Source organism: Pangasianodon hypophthalmus, chromosome 17, assembly GCF_027358585.1.
Source record: "Pangasianodon hypophthalmus isolate fPanHyp1 chromosome 17, fPanHyp1.pri, whole genome shotgun sequence".
In the NCBI taxonomy this organism is placed as follows: Eukaryota; Metazoa; Chordata; class Actinopteri; order Siluriformes; family Pangasiidae; genus Pangasianodon; species Pangasianodon hypophthalmus.
Genome location: NC_069726.1, coordinates 8240131 through 8263611, shown reverse-complemented (window position 1 = coordinate 8263611; position 23481 = coordinate 8240131). Strand labels below are relative to the sequence as shown.

Genomic DNA, 23481 nt, shown 5'->3' with positions numbered 1-23481 from the left:
TATCAGTAACCAGCAGTCAAGCCTGTAACTGTAAAAGGGCTCTTCAAATAGCTTTTTATGTGCTTTACGTGCTCTGACAAAAACAAAAGACACGCTTTCGTGGAGGCGTCCATGTTTTTTTTTTTTTTTAACCACTTCGTACATCGAACGTACCAGGGTGGGAAATTACGTTATTACTTGCAGATTACCACTTACAAGGCACCACGAACGCAGCGCAAGTTCCTTCCCCGTTTACGCAGTGACGTCAAATCAACATGGCAGCGCACAGTATCAGGAAATGAAGTAGCACTTCTTACCTTTAAAAATGGTTTTGCAATATCCTCAAGTGTTTGTCTGTTAATTTAGCTGGTGATGGAAAGTGCTCTTTCAGCTCTCTTCTGCCGTTTATGTCTTATATCACCTAGTGACTTTTTAGCTACTTTCCTTTGAAAAGAGTTGGTAACAGTGGTGCAGCTATCACAAAGCTAATATTGTATTGTATTGTATTGTATGTTCGAAGCTGTGAGAAAGGAGCAATCTAGTTAGAGCAACCTGTAACACAAAAGTAATCAAGACATCTGTGGTAAATTGCAACTCAGGGTGAGATGATGGGTAAGCATTTATTTGACTGTGCCCAGCACGTTATTTAAAGGCAAAAAACAAAATGAAACAGCAACAGAAACTTGGCAGCTTTCCAGCATCTCTGTCTGCTCTACTCAGCCAAGTTCACAAGTCATGCACGCACAAATACACTGGCCCTGCTCAGAGAGAGAGAAATGAGAGAATACAGCATGTTAAATAAGCGTTCACAAATAAGAGACAGGTGTACCATGTTAATTTGCTCATTCCCCTACATACTTCTGCAGCAGACTCCCACTAAACCATGCCCCCACCTGCCACAGTACCCCTACCGACTGACACAGGCCAGGGAAATATCCAGCTGTGGTGGAAATTCACCTTAAAACAGAGCCTCTTTTCTTTATCAACTGATTACTTTATTGTAATACTCATGGCTGGGGAGACTGACCTAAGATCAGCTCCAAAGACAGATCGTATAAACATCTTCTATAGGATATGAGCGAAATGTTGTCCCACTCTATTGGTTACGTTTAAACAAAGAACTCCATGCCCATTGGTTACACCTAATGTACCACCTTCTACTCTGCCCAACTGCAGGACGTGTTTATTTCTGAGAGTGTGTGTGTGTGTGTCAAGAAATTTAGAAATCTGAGGCACTAGCAATATGTGGCTTATCATTTAGTCAAGGTTGGAACTTTTGGTCCATCTTTGACGGAAGGAAGACCGAGATACACTGTCTATGCATGGTGTACTTTATGATCATTAATGAAATTATAATTGACATTTAATTATTATTCTCCATTACCCCACTTTGATCATAAAATAATCCTAATAATAAGGGAAACAGCAAATTAACATGCATTACATTAAAAAGCTGCCATACAATATAACCATACTCGGGCATTTACTCCATGTGCTCAATCCCACATGCCCAATGGAAACCACGATCAGTACAGTGTTCTGTTTTTTAGTCATGGACCCTAGAGAGCTACTTGACGACGATTTAAAAATAACTGAAAATCTGTGATTAGAGAAATGCTTAACAGTTCATGAAACAATATCTCGCTTATTTCCCCTAGCGTGAAAAGAAACCTAGCCCTAGTTTCTTAAAGTTGACACTGTGTGGTCCTTTGTACGAACGTTCTCTGATAAGTACAATTTGTTACTGAAATTTCTGGAGTGTGTAGGACTAAGTATAAAATTGTTACTTTCTTCCTATAACCAAGGAGGGAAATCAGTGCAGCCGAAGGTTAAATGCATGTTTGAACTTTACTTAATATCTGACTCCAATATTTGATTCACTTAAGTATCTGATTCCAATTATTTAGCTTTCAGTTAAGGTATTAAAGTCATAAAATCTTAATGTTCAAGTTGAATTTAATTACGTAAACAGCTTCATACTAAGCTTTCACTATAAAATGATGTTTCTGTGCCAGAGACTTTTATATAGTTTGTTTATTAAACAATTATTTGTTTAGCTCAGAGGTTTCTATTGACGTACAGGCTTAGGCCTTTCTGATTTACTTGTCAGAGGTTTTTATTTAAACTTGCAAATATTAGCTTTTTATACTAGCTTGTCAGAGGTCGCTTTCAAATGTGTCTAACTTATTAAAACTTCAGGTAGAAAACTATTTCTAGTAATCATACAAATCATGCGCTATTAAAGCACCATGCTTTCTCCAAAAGAACTACTGAGTATTTTAGAGGTAACATAATTACACAGTTTATTATAGAGTGCATAATACAACAATAACATGTAATAAGTAAAACTTATTACATTCTGTTGGAAACTTACAATAGAACGAATGAATGGACCTGTGTGGCTAGCATAGGATGCGAATGGAATTGCATTGGAGAGAGATCAGATGAGTCAAGATGGTAAAGGTCTCTTCCCCAAGAGCTTCCTTTTTCGTTCTAACTCTCGCACCCTACTTATACCCCATGCACCTCTTTGAAGTGTGACCAGAGTATCAAATGGGAGAGGCACAATGTGTTTTATGGCATGATGGACCCCCAGGGGACATTCACACGACAACGTTTTCAGCCAAAAACGTAACTTTTTATGCGTTTTGCCTGTTCGTTTACACGACAACAGTGTTTTGGGGACTGAAAACACATACTTTTGAAAATGGGTTTCAAAGTGCAAGTTTTTGAAAACGCCGCCGTTATCGTCTCCATGTAAACACCCTATACGGGAATCTTTGAAAACAGTGACGTCACGCGTGTAGTACGTGTTTGGTATGCAGACATGAGCAGTATGTGTCTATTGTAAAGGCAAGTGCGAACAAACATACACAACAATGGCGGAGTACATGGTAGTGTTGTTGCTGCTCGAGTTTGCTAACGCGTTTTTTGGCAAGATGGCGGATCGGGTGCATTACATGTTTTGAGCTCTCCAGGCTTGTCCCAAATTTTTTGTAAATAATTCCCCATCCAATCACCAAAATTTGCTCCTTTTGAAATGACAATTAGCAGACAATTGTAAAACACTGAAAATGAACGAGCACCATGAGGACTAAAAAGAATCTTGCTTTATCCCGCTGCAACGACGCTACTGACTGTCATGACTATGCGACGAAGATGGAAGATTCCACCGAGAAATTTAAAAGAAAAGACCCTTTCTCACCGTTAAAGAACACACCAACAGCTAAAAGGAAGGATACAGGGTCAGAAGGAAAAGAAGGTATGAATGCGGTCTTGGAAGCAATTAAGCAGCTAACTGATAAGGTGGATACACTCGGCACTCAGCTACAGCAGAACTCCATCATGTTGACTAACATAGCCAAGGCAGTAGAGTTCAACACGGCAGAAATCAAAGACTGCAAAACTCAGTTACAATCTTCTGTTCGCGAAGTATCGGCTTTAAAGAAAGACAACGCAGAGTTAATTGAACGTGTCTTAGAGCTTGAGCGATACAAACGCCGGTGGAATCTTAGGATTCGTGAGGCAGTTGCTGATCTACTGGTGAAAATTTCCCCATCGTGGTCCTCGAGCATCAATCACATCGTGGACTCAGTTCATCGAATAGGCCGACGTGAAGAAAACAAAACAAGGCATATCATTGTTCAGTTCACTCAGAGAATACACCGTGATGCGCTGTGGAGAATGACCAAGGATCACGCGATCTGCAAAGATCTTCATATCAGCTTCATCGAAGACCTCTGTAAAGCTGACAGGGAGACCCAAGCTGCACTGTGGCCCAAGATAAAAGAAGCAAGGAATGCTGGAAAACGGGCGTACTACTGAGATGGTGCTGGATACTTTAACGGACAGAAAATTACTTAGGAACATATATGAAGGTATATGTTCAAGCCAAAGGCCTTGATGTTTAAGGTTTGAAAAGACCTTTTCCACTTTAAATTTGTAGATGATAAGAACTGATTGGATGGAATTGTAGGAAATCATTATTTTTGTTTTGCAATGGTGAAAAAGCACACTTTATTTTGTTGCAAGACACACACTCAGAACAAGAAGATGAAAAATTTTGGGTAACCAGTGTGGAGACAAAATTATCTTTGATCATGGGTCCACTAGATCAGCAGGTGTGACTATTTTGTTTTGTAACTCACCTGGTAAATTAGTGACATCTAGATTTAGTAATAATGGTCACTGGCTAATTTGTGTCCTGAATATGGATGATCAGTACTATATTCTGGTCAATGTCTATGGTTTTAATAATGTAATTCAAAACAGTCAGTTGATCTCAGATGTTTCCAATGGCATTGAAAGCCTTAAACTCATTTATCCAACTGCAATTATAATTATGGGTGGCGATTTTAACATGGTTAGTGATGAATGGCTTGATAGATATCCTTCCAGGTGTTATCACAGTTCTTACAACCCTGTGTTAATAGACTTTTGTCGCACTCACAATTTATTAGATCCCTGGCGATTTAAATATCCTAACACTAAACAATATTCCTGGTTTAAACCAAACAATGTAGTAAAGTCCACAATAGATTTTTGGTTAATTTCAAGGTTATTAAGTTGAGTTTTAAACCTCCTGATGTTAGCCAATGGAATAAAGGGTACTGGAAATTCAATTCTAGTTTATTAAAATGCCAATCATTTAATGAGGGGACTAGGGCCATGGTCTCTAAGGTGATGTCTGATGAATCCATTATATCCTATATTTCTAAATGGGAGTTCCTTAAATTTAAAATGAGGGAATATTCAATACATTATGGAAAAACGCTCAATAGAAGTAATAGATTATCTGAAATTAATATTATTAAAGAAATAAATATCTATTATAATAAAACACCACCTAATAATAAGGATAAACAGAACCTACGAAATCTTCTAAACAAACTTGATGAAATTTATCTTCGTAAAGCTGAAGGGGCTTTTATCAGGTCCAGGGCTAAATGGATTGAGGAGGGAGAAAGTACCTCATACTTCTGTCGATTAGAGAAAAGAAGGCAAGAGAGACTTTCAATCAAAGCCTTATTGATCCAGGGCCAGATAATTACAGATCCAGCTCTGATAACAAAGGAAGTTGTCTCTTTTTACAATAACTTATATTCCTCAACCTTTTCCTTGGATGATGCAACATCCTTTTTCAATCATATTAAAGATCTGATTCCCCATATAGATGATGAATTTGTAGTGCTGTGTGATGCAGATATTACTTCTGATGAGTTGGATAAAGCAGTAGGTAGTTTGTCTCTAGACAAATCTCCAGGGAGTGACGGCCTTACTGCCAATTTTTTAAGGACCAACACTTTTGGTCCTTACTAAAGGAGCTGTTTCTGCTTATGTTAAAAGAAGCAACTGAGAATATGACATTCCCTCCCACTATGAAACATGGTATATTCACTTTAATTCCCAAACCTGATAAGGACCCCAAAATGTTAGATAACTTTAGGCCAATCACATTATTTAACACTGATTATAAAATTGTACCCCTTATATATGCTAATAGATTAAAAATGTTTTTACATAAGATTATCCGGTTTTATGAAGGGGAGATCTATACACAACAGTATTCGTTTAGTGTTTGATCTTCTGGATTACGGACATCTAATGGAAGACGATGGTTTTATTCTCTTGATGGACTTCTATAAAGCATTTGATTCAGTAGAACACCTCTTTATTTTTGATTGTTTAAAATTGTTTGGTTTTGATCAAGGTTTTTTTATTCGTTTTCAAATTATACAGAAAAAACAAAGGCATACAAAACTGAACTCCCCCATCCCCCAAACACCAGACATAGCATAAGAGTGCTATACATGATCAGACATCCGTAAACAAAGAAAATAATAATAATAATAAATTAACAATATGAAGTAAATATAAATAATATTCCCCACCTCCTTTTTTTTACAATACCATATCGCCTGCTTTCATTTCTTCAACAAAAGTTAAGAAAGGTTGCCAAATTTTATAAAATGCCCCAGTAGACCCTCTAACTGTATACCTAATTTTCTCCAGCTTAAGATGGTACATGACTTCCCTTATCCAGTGGCTGAATGTCGGTGGAATAGGGTCTTTCCATTTATTCAATATCAGTCTCCTAGCCAGAAGGGAACAGAAGGCCAATATTTTAATTTTCCTTTTACTAAAACTAATGTTTTCCGGGGCCACACCAAACAATGCAATAAATGGAGATGGCTCTACCACCTCTCCGAATAACCCAGAGAAGGTCTCAAAGATATTGGTCCAGAACATATGAAGTCTTGGACATGTCCAAAACATATGTAGCAGAGTTGCGGGAGCCTGCCTGCATCTATCACATGTGGGATCTATGTCAGCCTTAATCTTAGAAAGTCTGACTTTAGACCAGTGTAAACGGTGAACAATTTTAAATTGTATTACAGCATGTCTGAGGCAAATGGATGATGAAAAGATACCCTGTATTATTTTGTGCCAGACTTCCACTGAAATTAGTTCACCTAAATCTGTCTCCCAATTATTTTTGAGTAGATCTAAATGAGTTGAATCATACACACTGAGTAATTCATAGATTCTGCTTATAGCCTGTTTTTGGACTGATTTACATTCAAAAATTGAATCTAATAAAGAGATTGGAGGGCATGATGGAAAATAATTAGAATTCAATGCTACAAAGTTCCGAAGTTGCAAATACCTATAAAAATGTGATTTGGGAATGTCAAATTTCTGTACCAACTGTTCGAAGGATGCAAAATTTCCATCAATATAAAGTTCAGACAGTGAGACCAAACCCTTTCTAGCCCAAACCTCAAAGGCATCATCCATCATTGATGGAACAAACATGTAATTTCTAGCAATTGGTGCAGCCTGTGATACCTCTTTAAGGGAGAACGATCGTCTAATCTGATTCCAGATTTTAACTGAATGTACAACAACTGGATTAGAAGTCAAGCTAGAGATTGGTTGAGTAAATGGTATTTTAGAACACAGTAAAGCTACTAAAGAGGTGGACCCAACTGAAGCCCCTCCAGAACTGTCCAAACAGGGGCAGTGATGTCATTCTTTAACCAGAACATCAATGCTCTTATGTTGGCTGCCCAGTAATAATACATGAAATTTGGAAGTGCCATCCCTCCATTTGAACAAGGTCTCTGCAGTGTACTTCTTTTGATTCTTGGTGTTTTTTTGTTCCAAATAAAGGTCGATATCTGATTATTTAACTTGGAGAAAAAAGATTTTGTTAGAAAAAACGGAAGGCACTGAAAGATATACAAAAACTTGGGCAGTACACTCATCTTTACTGTATTAATTCTTCCACCCAATGAGAGACGGAGATGGTCCCAGCGCTCAAAGTCTTGTTTTAGATTAGATAAGAGAGGTGGATAGTTGGCCCCATATAAATCTTTATGATCATGCGTGACCCAAACCCCAAGGTATTTGAATTTTTTAGGGCTAATTTTAAAGGGAATTGAGCTTGAAGATAACAGACTGACCCCGTCACCAACAGGCATTAGTTCACTTTTCTGAATATTAACTTTATAGCCAGATATTTTGCCGAATTCTGTAAGTAGAGTCACCAATTTAGGGAAACTTGTCAGGGGTTGTGACAGGTATAATAACATGTCGTCTGCATAAAGCGAAACCTTATGTTCCAATCCTGCCCGCTGAATGCCTTTGATATCGGCTCTTTGTCTCAGAGCTAGAGCAAGTGGTTCCATTGCAACTGCAAATAGAAGTGGGGACAAGGGACATCCCTGCCTCGTGCCACGTTGAAGCTCAAAATAAGGAGATATATTATTATTAGTGCGCACAGCAGCCATCGGGGACGTATATAAAAGTTTAATCCATGATATAAGCTTACAACCAAATCCAAACCTCTTCAGTGTATTAAAAAGATAGTCCCATTCCACCCGGTCAAATGCCTTTTCTGCATCCAATGAAAGCACTACCTCCGGCGTGCCGGGTGGAGAGGGGCTATAAAGGATATTCAAAAGTCGTCTAATATTAAAGAAGGAATAACGGTTCTTAATGAAACCCGTTTGGTCAGGTGATATGATGGAGGGTAGAGCCCCCTCTAAATGTCGCGCGAGGACCTTAGCAAGCACTTTAACATCAGTATTAAGAAGGGAGATTGGACGGAATGAGCTGCACTCGAGAGGGTTCTTGTCTTTTTTGAGGATTAATGAAATAACTGCCTGACGCATGGTTGGTGGTAGGGATTTTGATGAAAGCGACTCTTCAAAAACTGATAACAATAAAGGGGAAAGCTGCTCTGAGAATTTTTTAAAAAAATCTGTTGGGAAACCGTCCGGTCCCGGTGATTTGCCACTCTGCATAGATCTAATTGCTAATGTTATCTCTTCCACCGTGAAGTCTTCTTCCAGTTCAGCAGCTGTCACAGGGTCTATAGAGGGGATACGTATATTATCCAAAATACTTCCAATGGATGAGGGTCGACACATGAATCAGAAGTGTACAGTGACTGGTAAAAATTTTGGAAACATGAATTAATTTTTAAGCTGTCAGTATTTTTTAAGCCCTGCTCATCATTGATTACAGGAATGGACTGATTGGCAATCCTTTGCCTCAATTGATGAGCAAGTATTCGCCCAACTTTGTCCCCATGCTCATAGCACACATGCCGTGATTTAGAAATGAGATACTCAGCCTGCCTTGTTGACAGGAGATCAAACTCAGTCTGCAGTAATATACGCTTTTTCATTGTATCTGCAGAGGGCGAATGACTATGTAGCCTATCTAGTTCCAGTATATCGTCTGCCAGCTCTTTAAGGCGTGCAGTGTTGCTTTTATTTTTATTTGCACAATATGAAATTATCTGTCCTCGTAGGTAGGCCTTAAGTGACTCCCATATAATTGAAGAAGACATCCCTGGCGTTTAGTAAAAGTTTCCTCTGACAGAAGCAGAGAATTAAGTCTCCAGGGACGGTAGCTGGACTGTGTATTAGGAATACGCATTTTCATATTTAGGGGACCATGATCAGATATAACTATAGCTCCGTAATCACACTCGGTAATGAGAGGAAGAAGTCTTTTATCCAGAAAAAAATTATCTATACGGGAATAGGTCTTATGGACGGAGGAGAAGAAAGAATATTCTCTGGAAGTAGGGTTGCGAAACCGCCAGACATCAGCTATGCCATATGATTTAAGAAAAAGTTTAATTGACCGCGCCGATTTAGACAGGGGAGCTTTTTTGAGCGAGCTACGGTCTAAGACAGGGGAGAGTGTGCAATTCGTGTCACCACCAAGAATAAGGTGGTGTGATGTCATATTTGGTAACTGAGAAAAAAAATGTGAAAAAAACGCAGGGTTATCCCAGTTTGGCCCATAAATATTGGCCAAGATGACTGGAAAAGAATAAAGCTTCCCCACCACAATAACATATCGCCCTAAGGAATCGGCCTCTACATTAGTCACAGTAAATGGCGTATTTTTCTTGATAAGTATGGCTACACCTCTGGCCTTTGAATGAAAGTTGGAGTGATATATCTGTCCTGCCCAACTCCCTCTAAGTCGAACATGATCCATTGTACGTAGATGGGTCTCCTGAAGGAATGCAATGTCTACATTAAGTTGCTTTAAATGTGCAAATATCTTTTTACGTTTCACTGGGTGGTTAAGTGACTTAACGTTCCAACTCATAAAGTTGACTGAACAATCATCTAACCCTTGGAAGTATTAATGACAGTCATATTAAGGGGAAGTAATTGTATATAGGAAATCTGTAAAAACCAAATGACAGCAAATGGGAATTAATGTGGACATCTGGCAAAATAAGTCTGGTAAGTAAACAAAACTGATAAACCCCCCTCCCCCCTCCCCCCTTAGCACCTACAAAAACATGGTGACCACAAAGCCCTTCAAAATCAAATCCACACATTAAGTGTTTATATTTGGGAGCTCTATAAAGCCAACAGCTCAGGCCCCCACCGAACCCGTCATACTAAAGTAACTCAAATAGCGCATTATGATATTATATCATAAGATCTGCTACATAACACAATAATAATAATAATAAAGAAAATTAAAAAATAAAGTAAGCAATGACAATGGCAAAAGCAATAACAATATTATACGCTTACCTCAAAATATAACCGAGCAACACAAGCTCACAATTGAGAATGAACAATATTATTTATCAAGAGATATAGGCAAATAAGAAAGGAAGTCTTAACAGTGCAGTAATAATAGAATCAGTGGCACTAACATCAACGTCAAGACTATTAAGATAAATACTGTCCCGTCAAAGTTGTCCATGAAATGAATCAGTCTCTCACTCACGACTGAGTGGTACATTCTTACCCCCTATGGAAGAAGCTAAAGATAATGCAAACAACCAGGTTGTTGGTCCGCTGGGGTATGGTTTAATTTGGAATAAGGTATAACCGAATAGAGCTCAGTCTCTGCATTATTTTCAATCCTCTGTAGGGATAATGTTCTTCTTGACATACCTCATTGCTTCCTCTGCATCTGTAAATACCTTTTCTTTACCGTCATATGAAATACGTAGACGGGCTGGGAATAGGATGCCAAACCGGACGCCCTGACGATTACGCAGCAATTTCCGAACCTCTGTGAACGCGGCCCTGGCCTTGGCAACGCTCGCAGTATAGTCCGGGAAAATGGCGATTGATTCTCCGTTGAATCTGAGCGGGGCTCGAGTGCGCGCACGGCTCAACACCTCGACACAGTCCTGGTAATAATGAAGTTTAGCCACGATGGCACGTGGTTTCCCATCCGATCTTCTTGGAGCCGGACTTCTATGCGAACGGTCCACAAGCACATCCTTTTCCAGTTGTAGCGTTTCTCTCAGCAACCTCGAAACCGCCACAGTGGCGCTTGAGCCATCTGTCTCAGCTACCCCCAGTATCCTGATATTGCACCTTCTCATCCTTCCCTCCATGTCTTCGCATTTTTCTTTTAGCACGGCCATCTTTGCTTTCAAATCAGTTACCACAGACTGTAAAGTTGTCACCTCGTCTGACCACGTTGATAGGCCGCCCTCAACCTCTTTTATCGTAGTCTTCATTTGATCTAACTCGGAGTGAATCGCCGCCGTGTTGTTTATTATTTCCTTTTTAACTGCTTGTATTTCGTTTTTAAGGGAACTGAACTCATCGGCAAGCGCACTCTTCAGCTCAGATTTGATCACTGCAGAGATGTCTGCTTTTAAAGAGCGAAGAATCTCTGATTTCAAGGCCACCGCGTCCATTTTCTCTGGACTGTCCCGCGGGGATGGGGTCGTTCGAGATCGGGTGACAGTAGAGCACGAAGACGAGGTGGCATTGGGCCTAGTGTTAGATGATGCGTCGTATTTATACTTGCGTAGCTTTTCCGCCATTGACCCGCATATCAGCTATTCGCTTATTTCAGAACCAAATCAGAGCAGATTTTATATGATGTTTTATAATGTCAGGTGCTTATTTATTTTGTAAAACAGGAGTTCGGCGAGAGCTCGAGCCAAACACGTCTTACTCCATTGCCATGCGAGAGCGCGCCCCAAAAATTGTTTGGTTTTGGAGATAAATTTCGAAACATTATAAAATCTCTTTATGAAAATTCGAATAGTTCAGTTTCTTTACCAGGAGGTACATCACCCAGATTTCCCGTCAATCGCGGCATTAAACAGGGTTGCCCTATTTCCCCATTTCTTTTTATTATAACCACAGAAATGCTTTCTATTTTCATCAGAAATTCAAACATAGCCCCATTAGACGCATTGGCTTGCCAATAATCATCAGTCAGTTTGCAGATGATACTACCATCTTTATGAAGCAGCTAACAGAGGTCCCCAAAATATTACAAACAATTCACACCTTCTCTAAAGCCTCTGGTTTAAAATTAAATTTGAGCAAGTGTGAATTAATGCCAATTCATCAATGTCTCTTAACCGAGGCTTATAATATTCAATTCAATTTTCAATTAAATTTTATTTGTATAGCGCTTTTAACAATGGACATTGTCACAAAGCAGCTTTACAGAAATAAATGGATTCACAAAAATATATATTGTAAATATGTGAATTTATCCCTAATGAGCAAGCCAGAGGCGACAGTGGCAAGGAAAAACTCCCTGAGATGATATGAGGAAGAAACCTTGAGAGGAACCAGGCTCAAAAGGGAACCCATCCTCATCTGGGTGCAACAGATAGTGCGATTATAAATCATTCCCTTCAATTATTGTGTACTATATGGACAAATAGTGCAATTGTGCAACCAATAAATTCATCACAGTTTTTGCAAGAAGTCCGGTTGGTTAAAGTCTATCCACTGTCCACTGATGGAGTCCTGAGTACAAAGGGGCTCGTGGCAACCGCAGCCCCAAAGCCACTACAGCAATCGCAGTCCCAGGCCATTACAGTACAGCACCCAATATGTGATCCCCAAGCCATCTCCACAGCCCCCAGGTCTCCAGCAAACCAAATGGTTCTTCAGACCGTCCAGATGGGGCCGCCCCCAGCAGGAGCGAGCGAACTAAATCGATGAGAACTCCAACCAGAAGTAGGGCTTCAGGATGGGTCAAGCAGCGAGGAGGAGCAGAAGGGGTCAGGATCACTGGCATCTCAGAAGTAGCATGTGTAGCTCGACAGAGAGTGAAGTGAAGTGAGTGAGGGGGAGAGAGAGAGATGGAGAGAGAGGGAGAGAATGTTAGGTAAGCTTTTATCCTCTAATTGTTAAGGACAATGTACTTTGTGTGCAGAGAGCAAGCAGGGACTCCGGCAAGGCTAGCTATGACAGTATAACTAAAAGGGAGAGCCAGAAGCTAACACAGACATGAGGGCACCCTGGGACATAAGTCAGCCAGCCACTCCACCGTCGACTAACCTGAGAGAACGCGTGAGAGAGGGGGGGCGACAGCATCCAAACATCCCAGTTCACCACAACACTCTATGCCTGCGAACTCTGCAGACCTGCCCCTGTACCTAAGAAAACTATTCACTAAAGGCTTGACTAAACAAATATGTTTTCAGTCTAGACTTAAACACTGAGACTGTGTCTGAGCCCCGAACACTAAGTGGAAGGCTGTTCCATAACTGTGGGGCTTTGTAAGTGAAAGCTCTACCCCCAGCTGTAGCACGCACTATTCGAGGTACCAACAAATACCCTGCACCTTTTGATCTAAGTAGGCGTGGCGGATCATAAAAAACCAAAAGTTCACTCAGGAACTGTGGCGCGTGACCATTTAGTGCTTTATAGGTCAATAGTAGTATTTTATAATCAATACGAAATTTGATTGGGAGCCAATGCAGTGTGGATAAGATAGGGGTGATGTGGTCTAGTAAGGATTCTTGCTGCTGCATTCTGGACTAACTGGAGCTTGTTTATGCATCTACTGGAGCATCCAGACAGTAAGGCATTACAGTAATCCAACCTAGAGGTAACAAAAGCATGAACAAATTTTTCTGCATCGTGTAGTGACAATATATTTCTTATTTTAGCAATATTTCTGAGATGAAAGAAAGCAATCCTAGTGATATTATCTACATGAGCTTCAAAAGAAAGACTAGAGTCGATAATCACACCAAGGTCTTTTACTGCTGCACATGATGAAACAGAAAGGCCATCCAGAGTTATTATGTAATCAGAAAGCTTACTTCTAGCTGCATGTGGTCCTAGTACAAGTACTTCGGTCTTGTCAGAATTAAGTAAGAGAAAGTTAATAAGCATCCAATTTCTAATGTCTTTTACACATTCCTCAACTTCATTAAGCTGGTGTCTGTCATCTGGCTTTGCTGAAACATATCCCTAAAACATCTAAAGTTAAATACTTAGGAATACTTATCTCAAAAGATTCCATTGAAAACGAATATGTGAACATGTTGAAAGTATTAGATAAATGTCAAATTAAACTTAACTCTTGGTTATTACGTGATATAAGCTTATTATTGCTAACCCTAGGTAGATTATTTTTGACTAAGATGGAAGGCATTTCAAGATTAATATATCCTGCACACACAATAGCCATTTCAAATAGAGCCATAAAAAAATCAACCAGGTTAACTTTGGTTACATATGGAAAAAGAAAACCCACTACATGAAAAGAGTAGAGATGACAAAAGATTTTAAAGATGGAGGTTTACAAGCCATTGATTTTGATTCTATAAATGGAACCCTAAAAATAAAATGGTTGAAATCCTTTGTACAACAACAATTTTTGGTTTCATATTCCCAGAAAATTATTTAAGAAATTAGGGGGAATAGAATTTTTACTAAGATGTGATTTCACTGTTCAATGTCTCCCAATTAAATTATCCCAGTTTCACCAGCAGGTCATGTTATACTGAAAGATTTTATATAATCATAACTTCACACCACACAATACACCATTATGGAATAATAGATATATTACGGTTAGGAATAAATCACTGTCTGAAGAGGACTGGATGGAGAAAGGTATTTGGTCAGTGTCCCATTTAATTGATAGAAATAATGGTATTATTTCATATGAAAATGTTTGTGTTAAATATAATTTAATTTGTAATCGGGCCAAATTTGAATCTATTACTAAAGCCATCCCTAAATCTATTGTCTATCTAATTAAGGAAATTGTCTCTTATTCTATCCCCATGACCCCGAATCTCCCACCGCTTTTGATTGAAGGTTGTGATTTCAAAAAAAGTCAACTTTCAAATAAAATGATTAGAAATGTATTTAACAACATTTCTTATCCTGTAGTAGTTTACAAAAGATACCATTTACAGACTTAGAATCAAATATTTAAAATTTCCTTTATCTCCCAAAATTAAAGAAAATGCATTTTAAAATTTTAAGTGGGATATATCCATCCAGTGAATACTTATGACTAAGATTTGGATTTGACTCTAATAAATGTATATTTTGTGATGATATAGAAACCATGGAACATCTGTTTTTTCATTGTATGTGGATGCTTTATGGTCTGATATTCATGACTGGCTTTACCCAAAGGTACCTCACCTTAAAAATTTCACTGTGAAGGACATTATCTTTGGACTTGTAATGAACAATAACAAAGATGACTTCCTTGTTAATAATATACTTCTGCTGGGAATATATTATATACACAAATCTAAGTACTTGAAAGTTAAACTAACGTTTTGTGCATTTTATTATGAGTTTATTTCTTATACAAAAGCCCTCAAAGTGATGAAAAAGAAAAATGCAATAAATCTTTTGTCCTTTATAGAAGAATATGATTTACAGGAAAAACCCTAGCCCACTTTTATGTTTTTTTTTGTTTGTTTTGTTTTTTTAATAAATATATATGTATGTATATTTGTTTTTCTTCATGTACCTGTTCTGTATATTCTAATCTAAAAAAGGTACTGATATTGCCATGTTGTTTGTACATGGCTAATTGCTTAATAAAGGGAAAAAAAAAAAGTTTGCTAATGCTTCTTCAGCAAAGTGTGGATTTACTTCACCAATATTACAACCAACAGCGCCAACTACTGGCCTGGCATACGTAATACAGCGTTTTTGTCCGTTATCGCGGATATGCGTAAACGCAAATCGTTTTGAAAATGTTGTCGTGTATACGTGAAACTTTTTGAAAACGCAAGAGAAAAACTTTTCTGTTTTTGACTACATTGTTGTCGTGTAAACGTAGCCCCAGTCAGGTAGGCTCACCCCAAGGTGTTACATGCTCATTTGTTTTCTGGGAATGAGTTTGTGAAACAATGGCAAAAGGTCTCCCCCATGTAGACTAGGTGGCTCCAGTATTATATGACCAGGTGTAGGTGTGTGTGTAAGAGACGGAGAAGCACACATTGCAAAATATAAAACCATATGCAGTAAATGCCATTTCGTGAACTTGTATGATACTTTTGATGTCACCACATAGTTCACCATGAAATACGAATTAAACTGATACCAAACATGCCATGATTTATTCTGCATAGTCTCTCTCACCAACATTCTTGATTATTTTAATCTGTCCAGTCCAGAATCAACTTACTGCTACAATTTATAAATCTATTACAAATCTCTCCTCCAGGACATCTGAATGTAGGGACATTGAATGGCCTGGAATGTGTGACAGTCATTGTAAGTCGAAGGGCAGTGATGTGTACAGGTGATGGTGTTGATAGGGCTGACCAGGACATGACCTCTGAAGACACGAGGCATCTTCAGCTGAGTGGAAGCACTGGTCACGAGTGTTGTCATCTGGTTTGCATGCTGTTGCAGCTAAAGCCAGTTGCCTGGTGTGGGCTCCTGTGCCCTCCCAGCAGGCAGTATCTGTCTTCTGAGCCGAAACTTACATTAGTGTCCCGTGGTACTCTTGTCCAGGAATTTTCAAGGTTTGAAGTTATTCATTACTCCATTTGCAGGATGCAGCGGGCCCCATGGCTCAAAGAGGTCCTCAGTCCTTCTGGACACTTCTCCTAGTTACTCCACTAGACATATATTACAAGTGTAAACTCAACAATGTGGTGAATATTTATTTACCTTTTAAATTATGTAATCATTTGGTCCCATTTGATAAACTGATCATTGAGAACAACACCTAATAAGTATATGGTGATTAAATCTAGAAAAAAATATGCTAAGGTTGTATAAGAGGGTATGCATTAGTACTGGTCAATATGACAACTTGGGTATTGATGATAAGTTGCTTCTGTAGAAACTGAACTTACATTTCACGCCAAAAGAGTTAATTTATGTCACAATAGACACCTTCAAACTTAAACAGCTCATGTATATTTTTCAGAAGTTACAGTAGAAGCAAACCTAAATGACTTTTCAATGTATGCCATAACACATAAAACAAGTCTCATAAATGTGAAAAAATAAAAGTAATATATAACATGATTTTGAATGACATTACTAGACTATACAGACACCCTCCGCAGGTACTGAGAAGTAGCCTAATACAGTCTAGCTTTAAATTAAATAGAAAAAAGGGAGGAAAAAAGCAAAAGGGATGCTGTAAATTTCAGAGACCTTTTCTATTGCAAATTTAGACATCCCTCTGTAGAAATAAAACAAAACCAAAATGATGTTAATGATGTTAATTCTTTTTTTTTCTTTAACTGCTATAAAAGTCTCCAGAGCTCCTTCTGGAAATGATGGGCACAGTGCAGGAATAAACATTGAATGGGATGCTAGCCCACTACAAAGGCATCACATAGACAAAGACAGACATCACAAGTTGTGAGCTGAGACTATTTATTATCCTGTTGCTCTCTTAGAGAATTTTAGGGCTTAGTTGGTGTTATTTATGGTAGAAATAACCCACACAGTGCCATTAGGTGAGATTAGAAAATATTCAGCATGGTTAACACATGGGTCTTGAAGGCTCTAATGACTACTTCAAGATTGTAGTTTCAGATTGTAGTTTTAACCTCAAACATTAGATTACTGACTATGGTTAACATTTACAGCTTTGGTAGGCCTAAATATTACAGATTTCCCAAATCCAGTCTTATGCAACAGTTTTAACTACTTTAGTCTGAATGTACAACAGTACATTAACAACTGGGTGGCACCTGTACTTGCATTAGTCTAAATGTACATTAAATGCATAAACATCTCTTAAAACTTTAGCTACATTAGGCTAAATGCACTATAATGCATCAACAACAATTCAACATCAGCTAAAGCCACATTAGTCTAAATGTACACTGCTCAAAAAAATTAAAGGAACACTTTGAAAACACATCAGATCTCAATGGGGAAAAATATCATGCTGGATATCTATACTGATATGGACTGGGTAATGTGTTAGGAACGAAAGGATGCCACATTGTTTGATGGAAATGAAAATTAACAACCTACAGAGGGCTGAATTCAAAGACACCCCGAAAATCAAAGTGAAAAAATTATGCAGTAGGCTAGTCCATTTTGGTGAAATTTCATTGCAGCAACTCAAAATGGTACTCAGTAGTTTGTATGGCCACCACGTGCTTGTATGCATGCCTGACAACGTCGGGGCATGCTCCTAATGAGACGACGGATGGTGTCCTGGGGTATTTCCTCCCAGATCTGGTCCAGGGCATCACTGAGCTCCTGGACAGTCTGAGGTGCAACCTGGCGGCGTCGGATGGACAGAAACATAATGTCCCAGAGGTATTCTATTGGATTTAGGTCAGATGAGCGTGGGGGCCATTCAACGGTATCAATTCCTTCATCCTCCAGGAACTGCCTGCATACTCTCGCCACATGAGGCCGGGCATCGTCGTGCACCAGGAGGAACCCAGGACCCACTGCACCAGCGTAGGGTCTGACAATGGGTCCAAGGATTTCATCCCGATACCTAATGGCAGTCAGGGTGCCATTGTCTAGCCTGTAGAGGTCTGTGCGTCCCTCCATGGATATGCCTCCCCAGACCATCACTGACCCACCACCAAACCAGTCATGCTGAACGATGTTACAGGCAGCATAACGTTCTCCACGGCTTCTCCAGACCCTTTCACGTCTGTCACATGTGCTCAGGGTGAACCTGAGGCGCCAGTGGCAGACCTGCCAATCAAGCTCCACGGTGCCGGGCAGTGAGCACAGGGCCCACTAGAGGACGTCGGGCCCTCAGGCCACCCTCATGAAGTCTGTTTCTGATTGTTTGGTCAGAGACATTTATACCAGTGGCCTGCTGGAGGTCATTTTGTAGGGCTCTGGCAGTGCTCATCCTGTTCCTCCTTGCACAAAGGAGCAGATACCGGTGCTTCTGATGGGTTAAGGACCTTGTACGGCCCTGTCCAGCTCTCCTAGAGTAACTGCCTGTCTCCTCCATGCTCTTGAGACTGTGCTGGGAGACACAGCAAACCTTCTGGCAATGGCACGTATTGATGTGCCATCCTGGAGGAGTTGGACTGCCTGTGCAACCTCTGTAGGGTCCAGGTATCGCCTCATGCTACCAGTAGTGACACTGACCCTAGCCAAATGCAAAACTAGTGAAAAACAGTCAGAAAAGATGAGTAGGGAAAAAAATGTCAGTGGCCTCCACCTGTAAAACCATTCCTGTTTTGGGGGTCGTCTCATTGTTGCCCATCTAGTGCACCTGTTGTTAATTTCATTAACACCAAAGCAGCTGAAACTGATTAACAACCCCCTCTGCTACTTAAATGACCAGATCAATATCCCAGGAGTTTAATTGACTTGATGCTATAGTCTGATTAAAAAGTGTTCCTTTAATTTTTTTGAGCAGTATATATTCAATACATAACTAATGGCAAGTGTTTCTATAAGAACATTTATACTTGTATTTGATGTAAGGGACTGCGATTTTAGCATTTTAGCTTATTACAAATATTTAAGATTGTTTAAGATAAAGTGGGTCTTTAACCAAGGCATCATCAAAAACAATGTTTAATATTAGGGGACAGCAAGCCCCTTTGGCAAAAGCCCTAAAAGTCTTGGCACTTGATTGAATAGAGCTGTGAGCTCACAAAGTGTTTTTTGCACAAGTGCATTTATCCAGTCTGGGTTATCAGAATGTATATCTTTGCACCTAAGAAAATAAGGTGGTGGATGTCCATTTCCTACAGACCAGCACTTTTGAATTGCATGGCCAATTTTGTGGCAGAACGAACAGAATTTGCCTTGCTTAATATGTGACTGGGATTGCACCCATTGGTTTAAACACACTTCTCTGGCTTTAAATTCTGGCTTCTTATCAACTACCCATTGAACTGATGCAATCTGGTGCTTATCCTATCTCATGCATCTTTCTATTTTGGATGCCCAATTAACTATAGATTTGAACGTGTGCGCAGGTGGATTTGCGCCCAAACACTGTTGCATATACAGATCTGCATTGTTTTAAAAATATCCCAGCAGAATCTGTTCATCTTTAGTTGGTTCAGCAAAGCCAGAGAATTACCTAAAGGTTATTCAAAGGTGCTCAGCAAATTCTTCAAATGGTTCCACATTGCAAAATATAAAACCATGTACTGTAAATGTTATTTTGTAAATGTGTATGATACTTTTTATCTCACCACATTGTTCACCATTAAAATACAGATTAAACTGATATCAAACATGCCCTGAGGAATATTTTGGTTAAACAAAATGCAAGTAACCAGATTTATTCCACGTTATCTCTCTCACCCACATTCCTGATTTAAATCTAACCAGTCCAAAATCAGCATACTGCCACAATTTATAAATCTCCTACAAGTACATAGCCATCAGAGAGCTCTAACTGCCAGCAAAGGCATCTACAGCCAGCATCAGTCTAGACTCGTAATTCTCCAATTGTCTTTGTTCTTAGGCATTAGTTTAGAAATGGTAATGTTTACAACAGTCGTTCAGGAAGTGTTGCTGAGTGGATCATAACTGCCAGGATACGGAAATAGATCAGGATGGTCAACATTGTTATAGTTATCTTGCTGGGTTAACTGCATGTGTTAACAGTGACTGCACCATCCTAGACACCAACTGCTGCAAGCATGGAATACAGCATGGGCTGGCTGCATGTGGTCCCAGTACAGGTACTTGTACTTGAGTGCTTCTGTCTTGTCAGAATTAAATTGAAGAAAGTTCATAAGCATCCAGTGTCTAATGTCCTTTACACGTTCCTCAACTTTGCTAAGCAGATGTCTCTCATCTGACTTTGCTGAAACATGTACAACAGTTAAACAGTGGAAGCTAATACCAGGTTTACGAATAATTTTACGCAGAGGTATTTTTTCTCTATATATAGAGAAAAAAGCACTGGGCCTAAAACAGAACCTTGTGGAACACCAAACGTCACCTTAGCATGCATAGGGAAGTCACCATTTACATCTACAAACTAATGACAATCAGTCAAATAAGACCTGAGCCAGGAGAGGGCCATTCCCTTAACTCCAACATGTTCTAGGCTTTCAAGGAGAATAGTATGATCAGTGGCGTCAAAAGTTACACTAAGGTCAAGCAACACAAGCAAGGAGACATAGCCCTGATCAGAGGCCAGTAATAAGTCCTTTACTACTTTAAACAGCTCTGTCTCTGTGCTACGATCAGGCCTAAATCCTGACTGATAGAGTTCATGAATTCGCTGATCTGATATGGTTATATTGTTATCTACATGGTTAGTTATCAAATTATCTGGCATTAAATTAATAGTCAGAACTTTTTGCATGATATTTTCAATTATGTCATTGAAAAATTCATGAAGGCAGTGCTACTACATAGTGATGATGTGCATGCTTCTGTGATGGTCTTATTCTTAGTTAATTTAGCTACAGTATTAAATAAGAATCTAGGATTGTTTTTGTTATCTTCTATTAGGGTGAAGAGATACGTTGATCTAGCAGCACTAAGAGCTTTTCTGTAGCTCAGGAGGCTCTCCTTACATGCTCTTTGGAATACTACCAATTTAGTTTGACGCCATTTATGTTCTCATTTTCAAGTGGTCTGTTTTAAGGTGCGTGTATGATTGTTATATGGGTGTGCTAGGTTTTTCTCTCTAATTATTTTTCTTTTAAGTGGAGGTACATTATCTAGAGTGTAGTGGAACATTGACTCTAAGCATCTTGGTGATCCACAAGTTGATCCACAAGTTGATAACTCTGGGAAATTGTTGATAAAACTGTGTGCAGTAGCTGTATGTACATTTGTGTTGCAAGGTGCATATATTATGACCTTGCAACAGAGCTTCAGACTGTGTAAATCTGAATCTTAATCTGAATGTTAGCATTAGATCAAGAGTGTGACCACCATTATGAGTGGGTCCTATTACGTTCCAATTAACCCCTACTGACAACGTGGTATGTTAGTATAAAGAATTTCAAATGCCTTGAATTTTTTTTTAATATTTCATTTTGAGTTTTTTGCATAATATACAAACTGAAGAATACAAAAGTATCCAAACAATACAACCATAACAACGCTAACATGAGCAAAGCATAACCATGGGTTCAATGAATTATTACAGGAAGAGCAATAATGGTATACTATTCAGACTTGAGGAAATCCATGAAGGGCTGCCATACAGTTTGGAATTGGTGATGAGATTTGGGCTCAAAGGAATGTACACATTCCAGTTGTATGACATGAAATAATTCACACAACCAAGCTTTGAAGCAAGGAGAGTCTGAAGATTTCCAGTTTAAAAGTATTATTTTTTTAGCAAGGATACTTGCCCATCAATAAAGGGTGCTGCTGGAAGCTTAGAAGAGTTTTTAATGTCTCAGAAGATCCCAGAATCGCTAAGCCATGATCTGGCTTAACCTCTTTTTGAAAGACTTTAGAAAAAAAAGTCAAATATAGCAGTCCAAAAGTTAAACAGTTTAAAAGTTAAAAGTTAAACAAAACCAAAACATCTGCGACAAGGACCCCTCTTCTGTTTTCCAACTGTCACAGACTGCCACAGATGATGATGAGGAGTACAGAGACCTTATCTAAAGCTTCATAGGATGGTGCGACAATAACCACCTTCAGCTCAACCAAGGAGCTGATGGTGGACTTACGGTGCATCAAGAGTATTTGCCTGCTTTCGAATCATTTGCCAGGAGTTTCTTGCCTGTGTCCAGATTTAAACTATACTGCTTTTTTCTGGTTTCATAAATAATTTCTAATTTCATAAATCACTTTCTTCTGTTGTATCTTTCACTTTTTCCTTCTGCCGCAGTTTCATTTTTCATTTACTCGAATAATGCTTCTGTTTTTTGCCTAAACACAGCAAGAGGAGGCCATCCATGTGGGATGTGTCTAAAATAATCTCAACAACCTATGACTAAGTTACGTTAAACACTCAACGTGGCAGACATTCAGCTTGTTCAGTGTGCTGACTGCAGGATGTTTAGTAATTCCTCCTCCGTCATTAGTAATAGCCTTATTTGTGATAACTTTATTTGTGATTAGTGAGCTCTCTGGCATTTTAGCCCTCACAGCGGGGTGGATGGGTGACCGCTCAGCGGTATAATCACAAAACTAACGCCAAGTCTCGCCCACAGGAACAGGTCTAACAGGTTTGCTCTCCTCAGTGAAGTACCCGCTGAGAAACCTGAAAGCGCTCTTGTTGTAGGAAACTCTATCTTATGGCATGTGAAATTTGCTAGGCCTTTAGGGGCACCAGCAGCACTGGTTAGGTTGTAGAACTTCCAATGTTGCATTTAATATGTGCGTACACCGATCAGCCATAACATTATGACCACTGACAGGTGAAGTGAATAATATTGATTATCTCGTTACAATAGCACCTGTCAAGGGTTGATATATATTAGGCAGCAAGTGACCAGTCGGTTCTCGAAGTTGATGTGTTGGAAACAGGAAAAATGGGCAAGCGTAAGGATTAGAGAGACTTTGACAACAGCCAAATTGTGATGGCTAGATGACTAGCATCTTTAAAACGGCAGGCCTTGTGGGGTGTTCCCAGTATGCAGTGGTTAGTACCTACCAAAAGTGGTCAAAGGAAGGACAACCGGTGAACTAGCGACTGGGTCATGGGAGCCCAAGGCTCACTGAGGCGCGTGGGGAGTGAAGGCTAGTCCGTCTAGTCTGAACCCACCGAAGAGCTACTGTAGCACAAATTGCTGAAAAGTTAAAGCTGGCCATGATAGAAAGGTGTCAGAACACACAGTGCATCGCAGCTTGCTGTGTATGGGGC

At 39.3% G+C, this 23481-nt stretch overlaps 1 protein-coding gene across 7 annotated transcripts in view; it reads left to right on the top strand.

Moving 5' to 3' along the window:
* Positions 1–23481, top strand: part of xrcc4 (X-ray repair complementing defective repair in Chinese hamster cells 4) — an 88685-nt gene that overhangs the window by 994 nt on the left and 64210 nt on the right. The gene's annotated exons all lie outside the window — the stretch shown is intronic.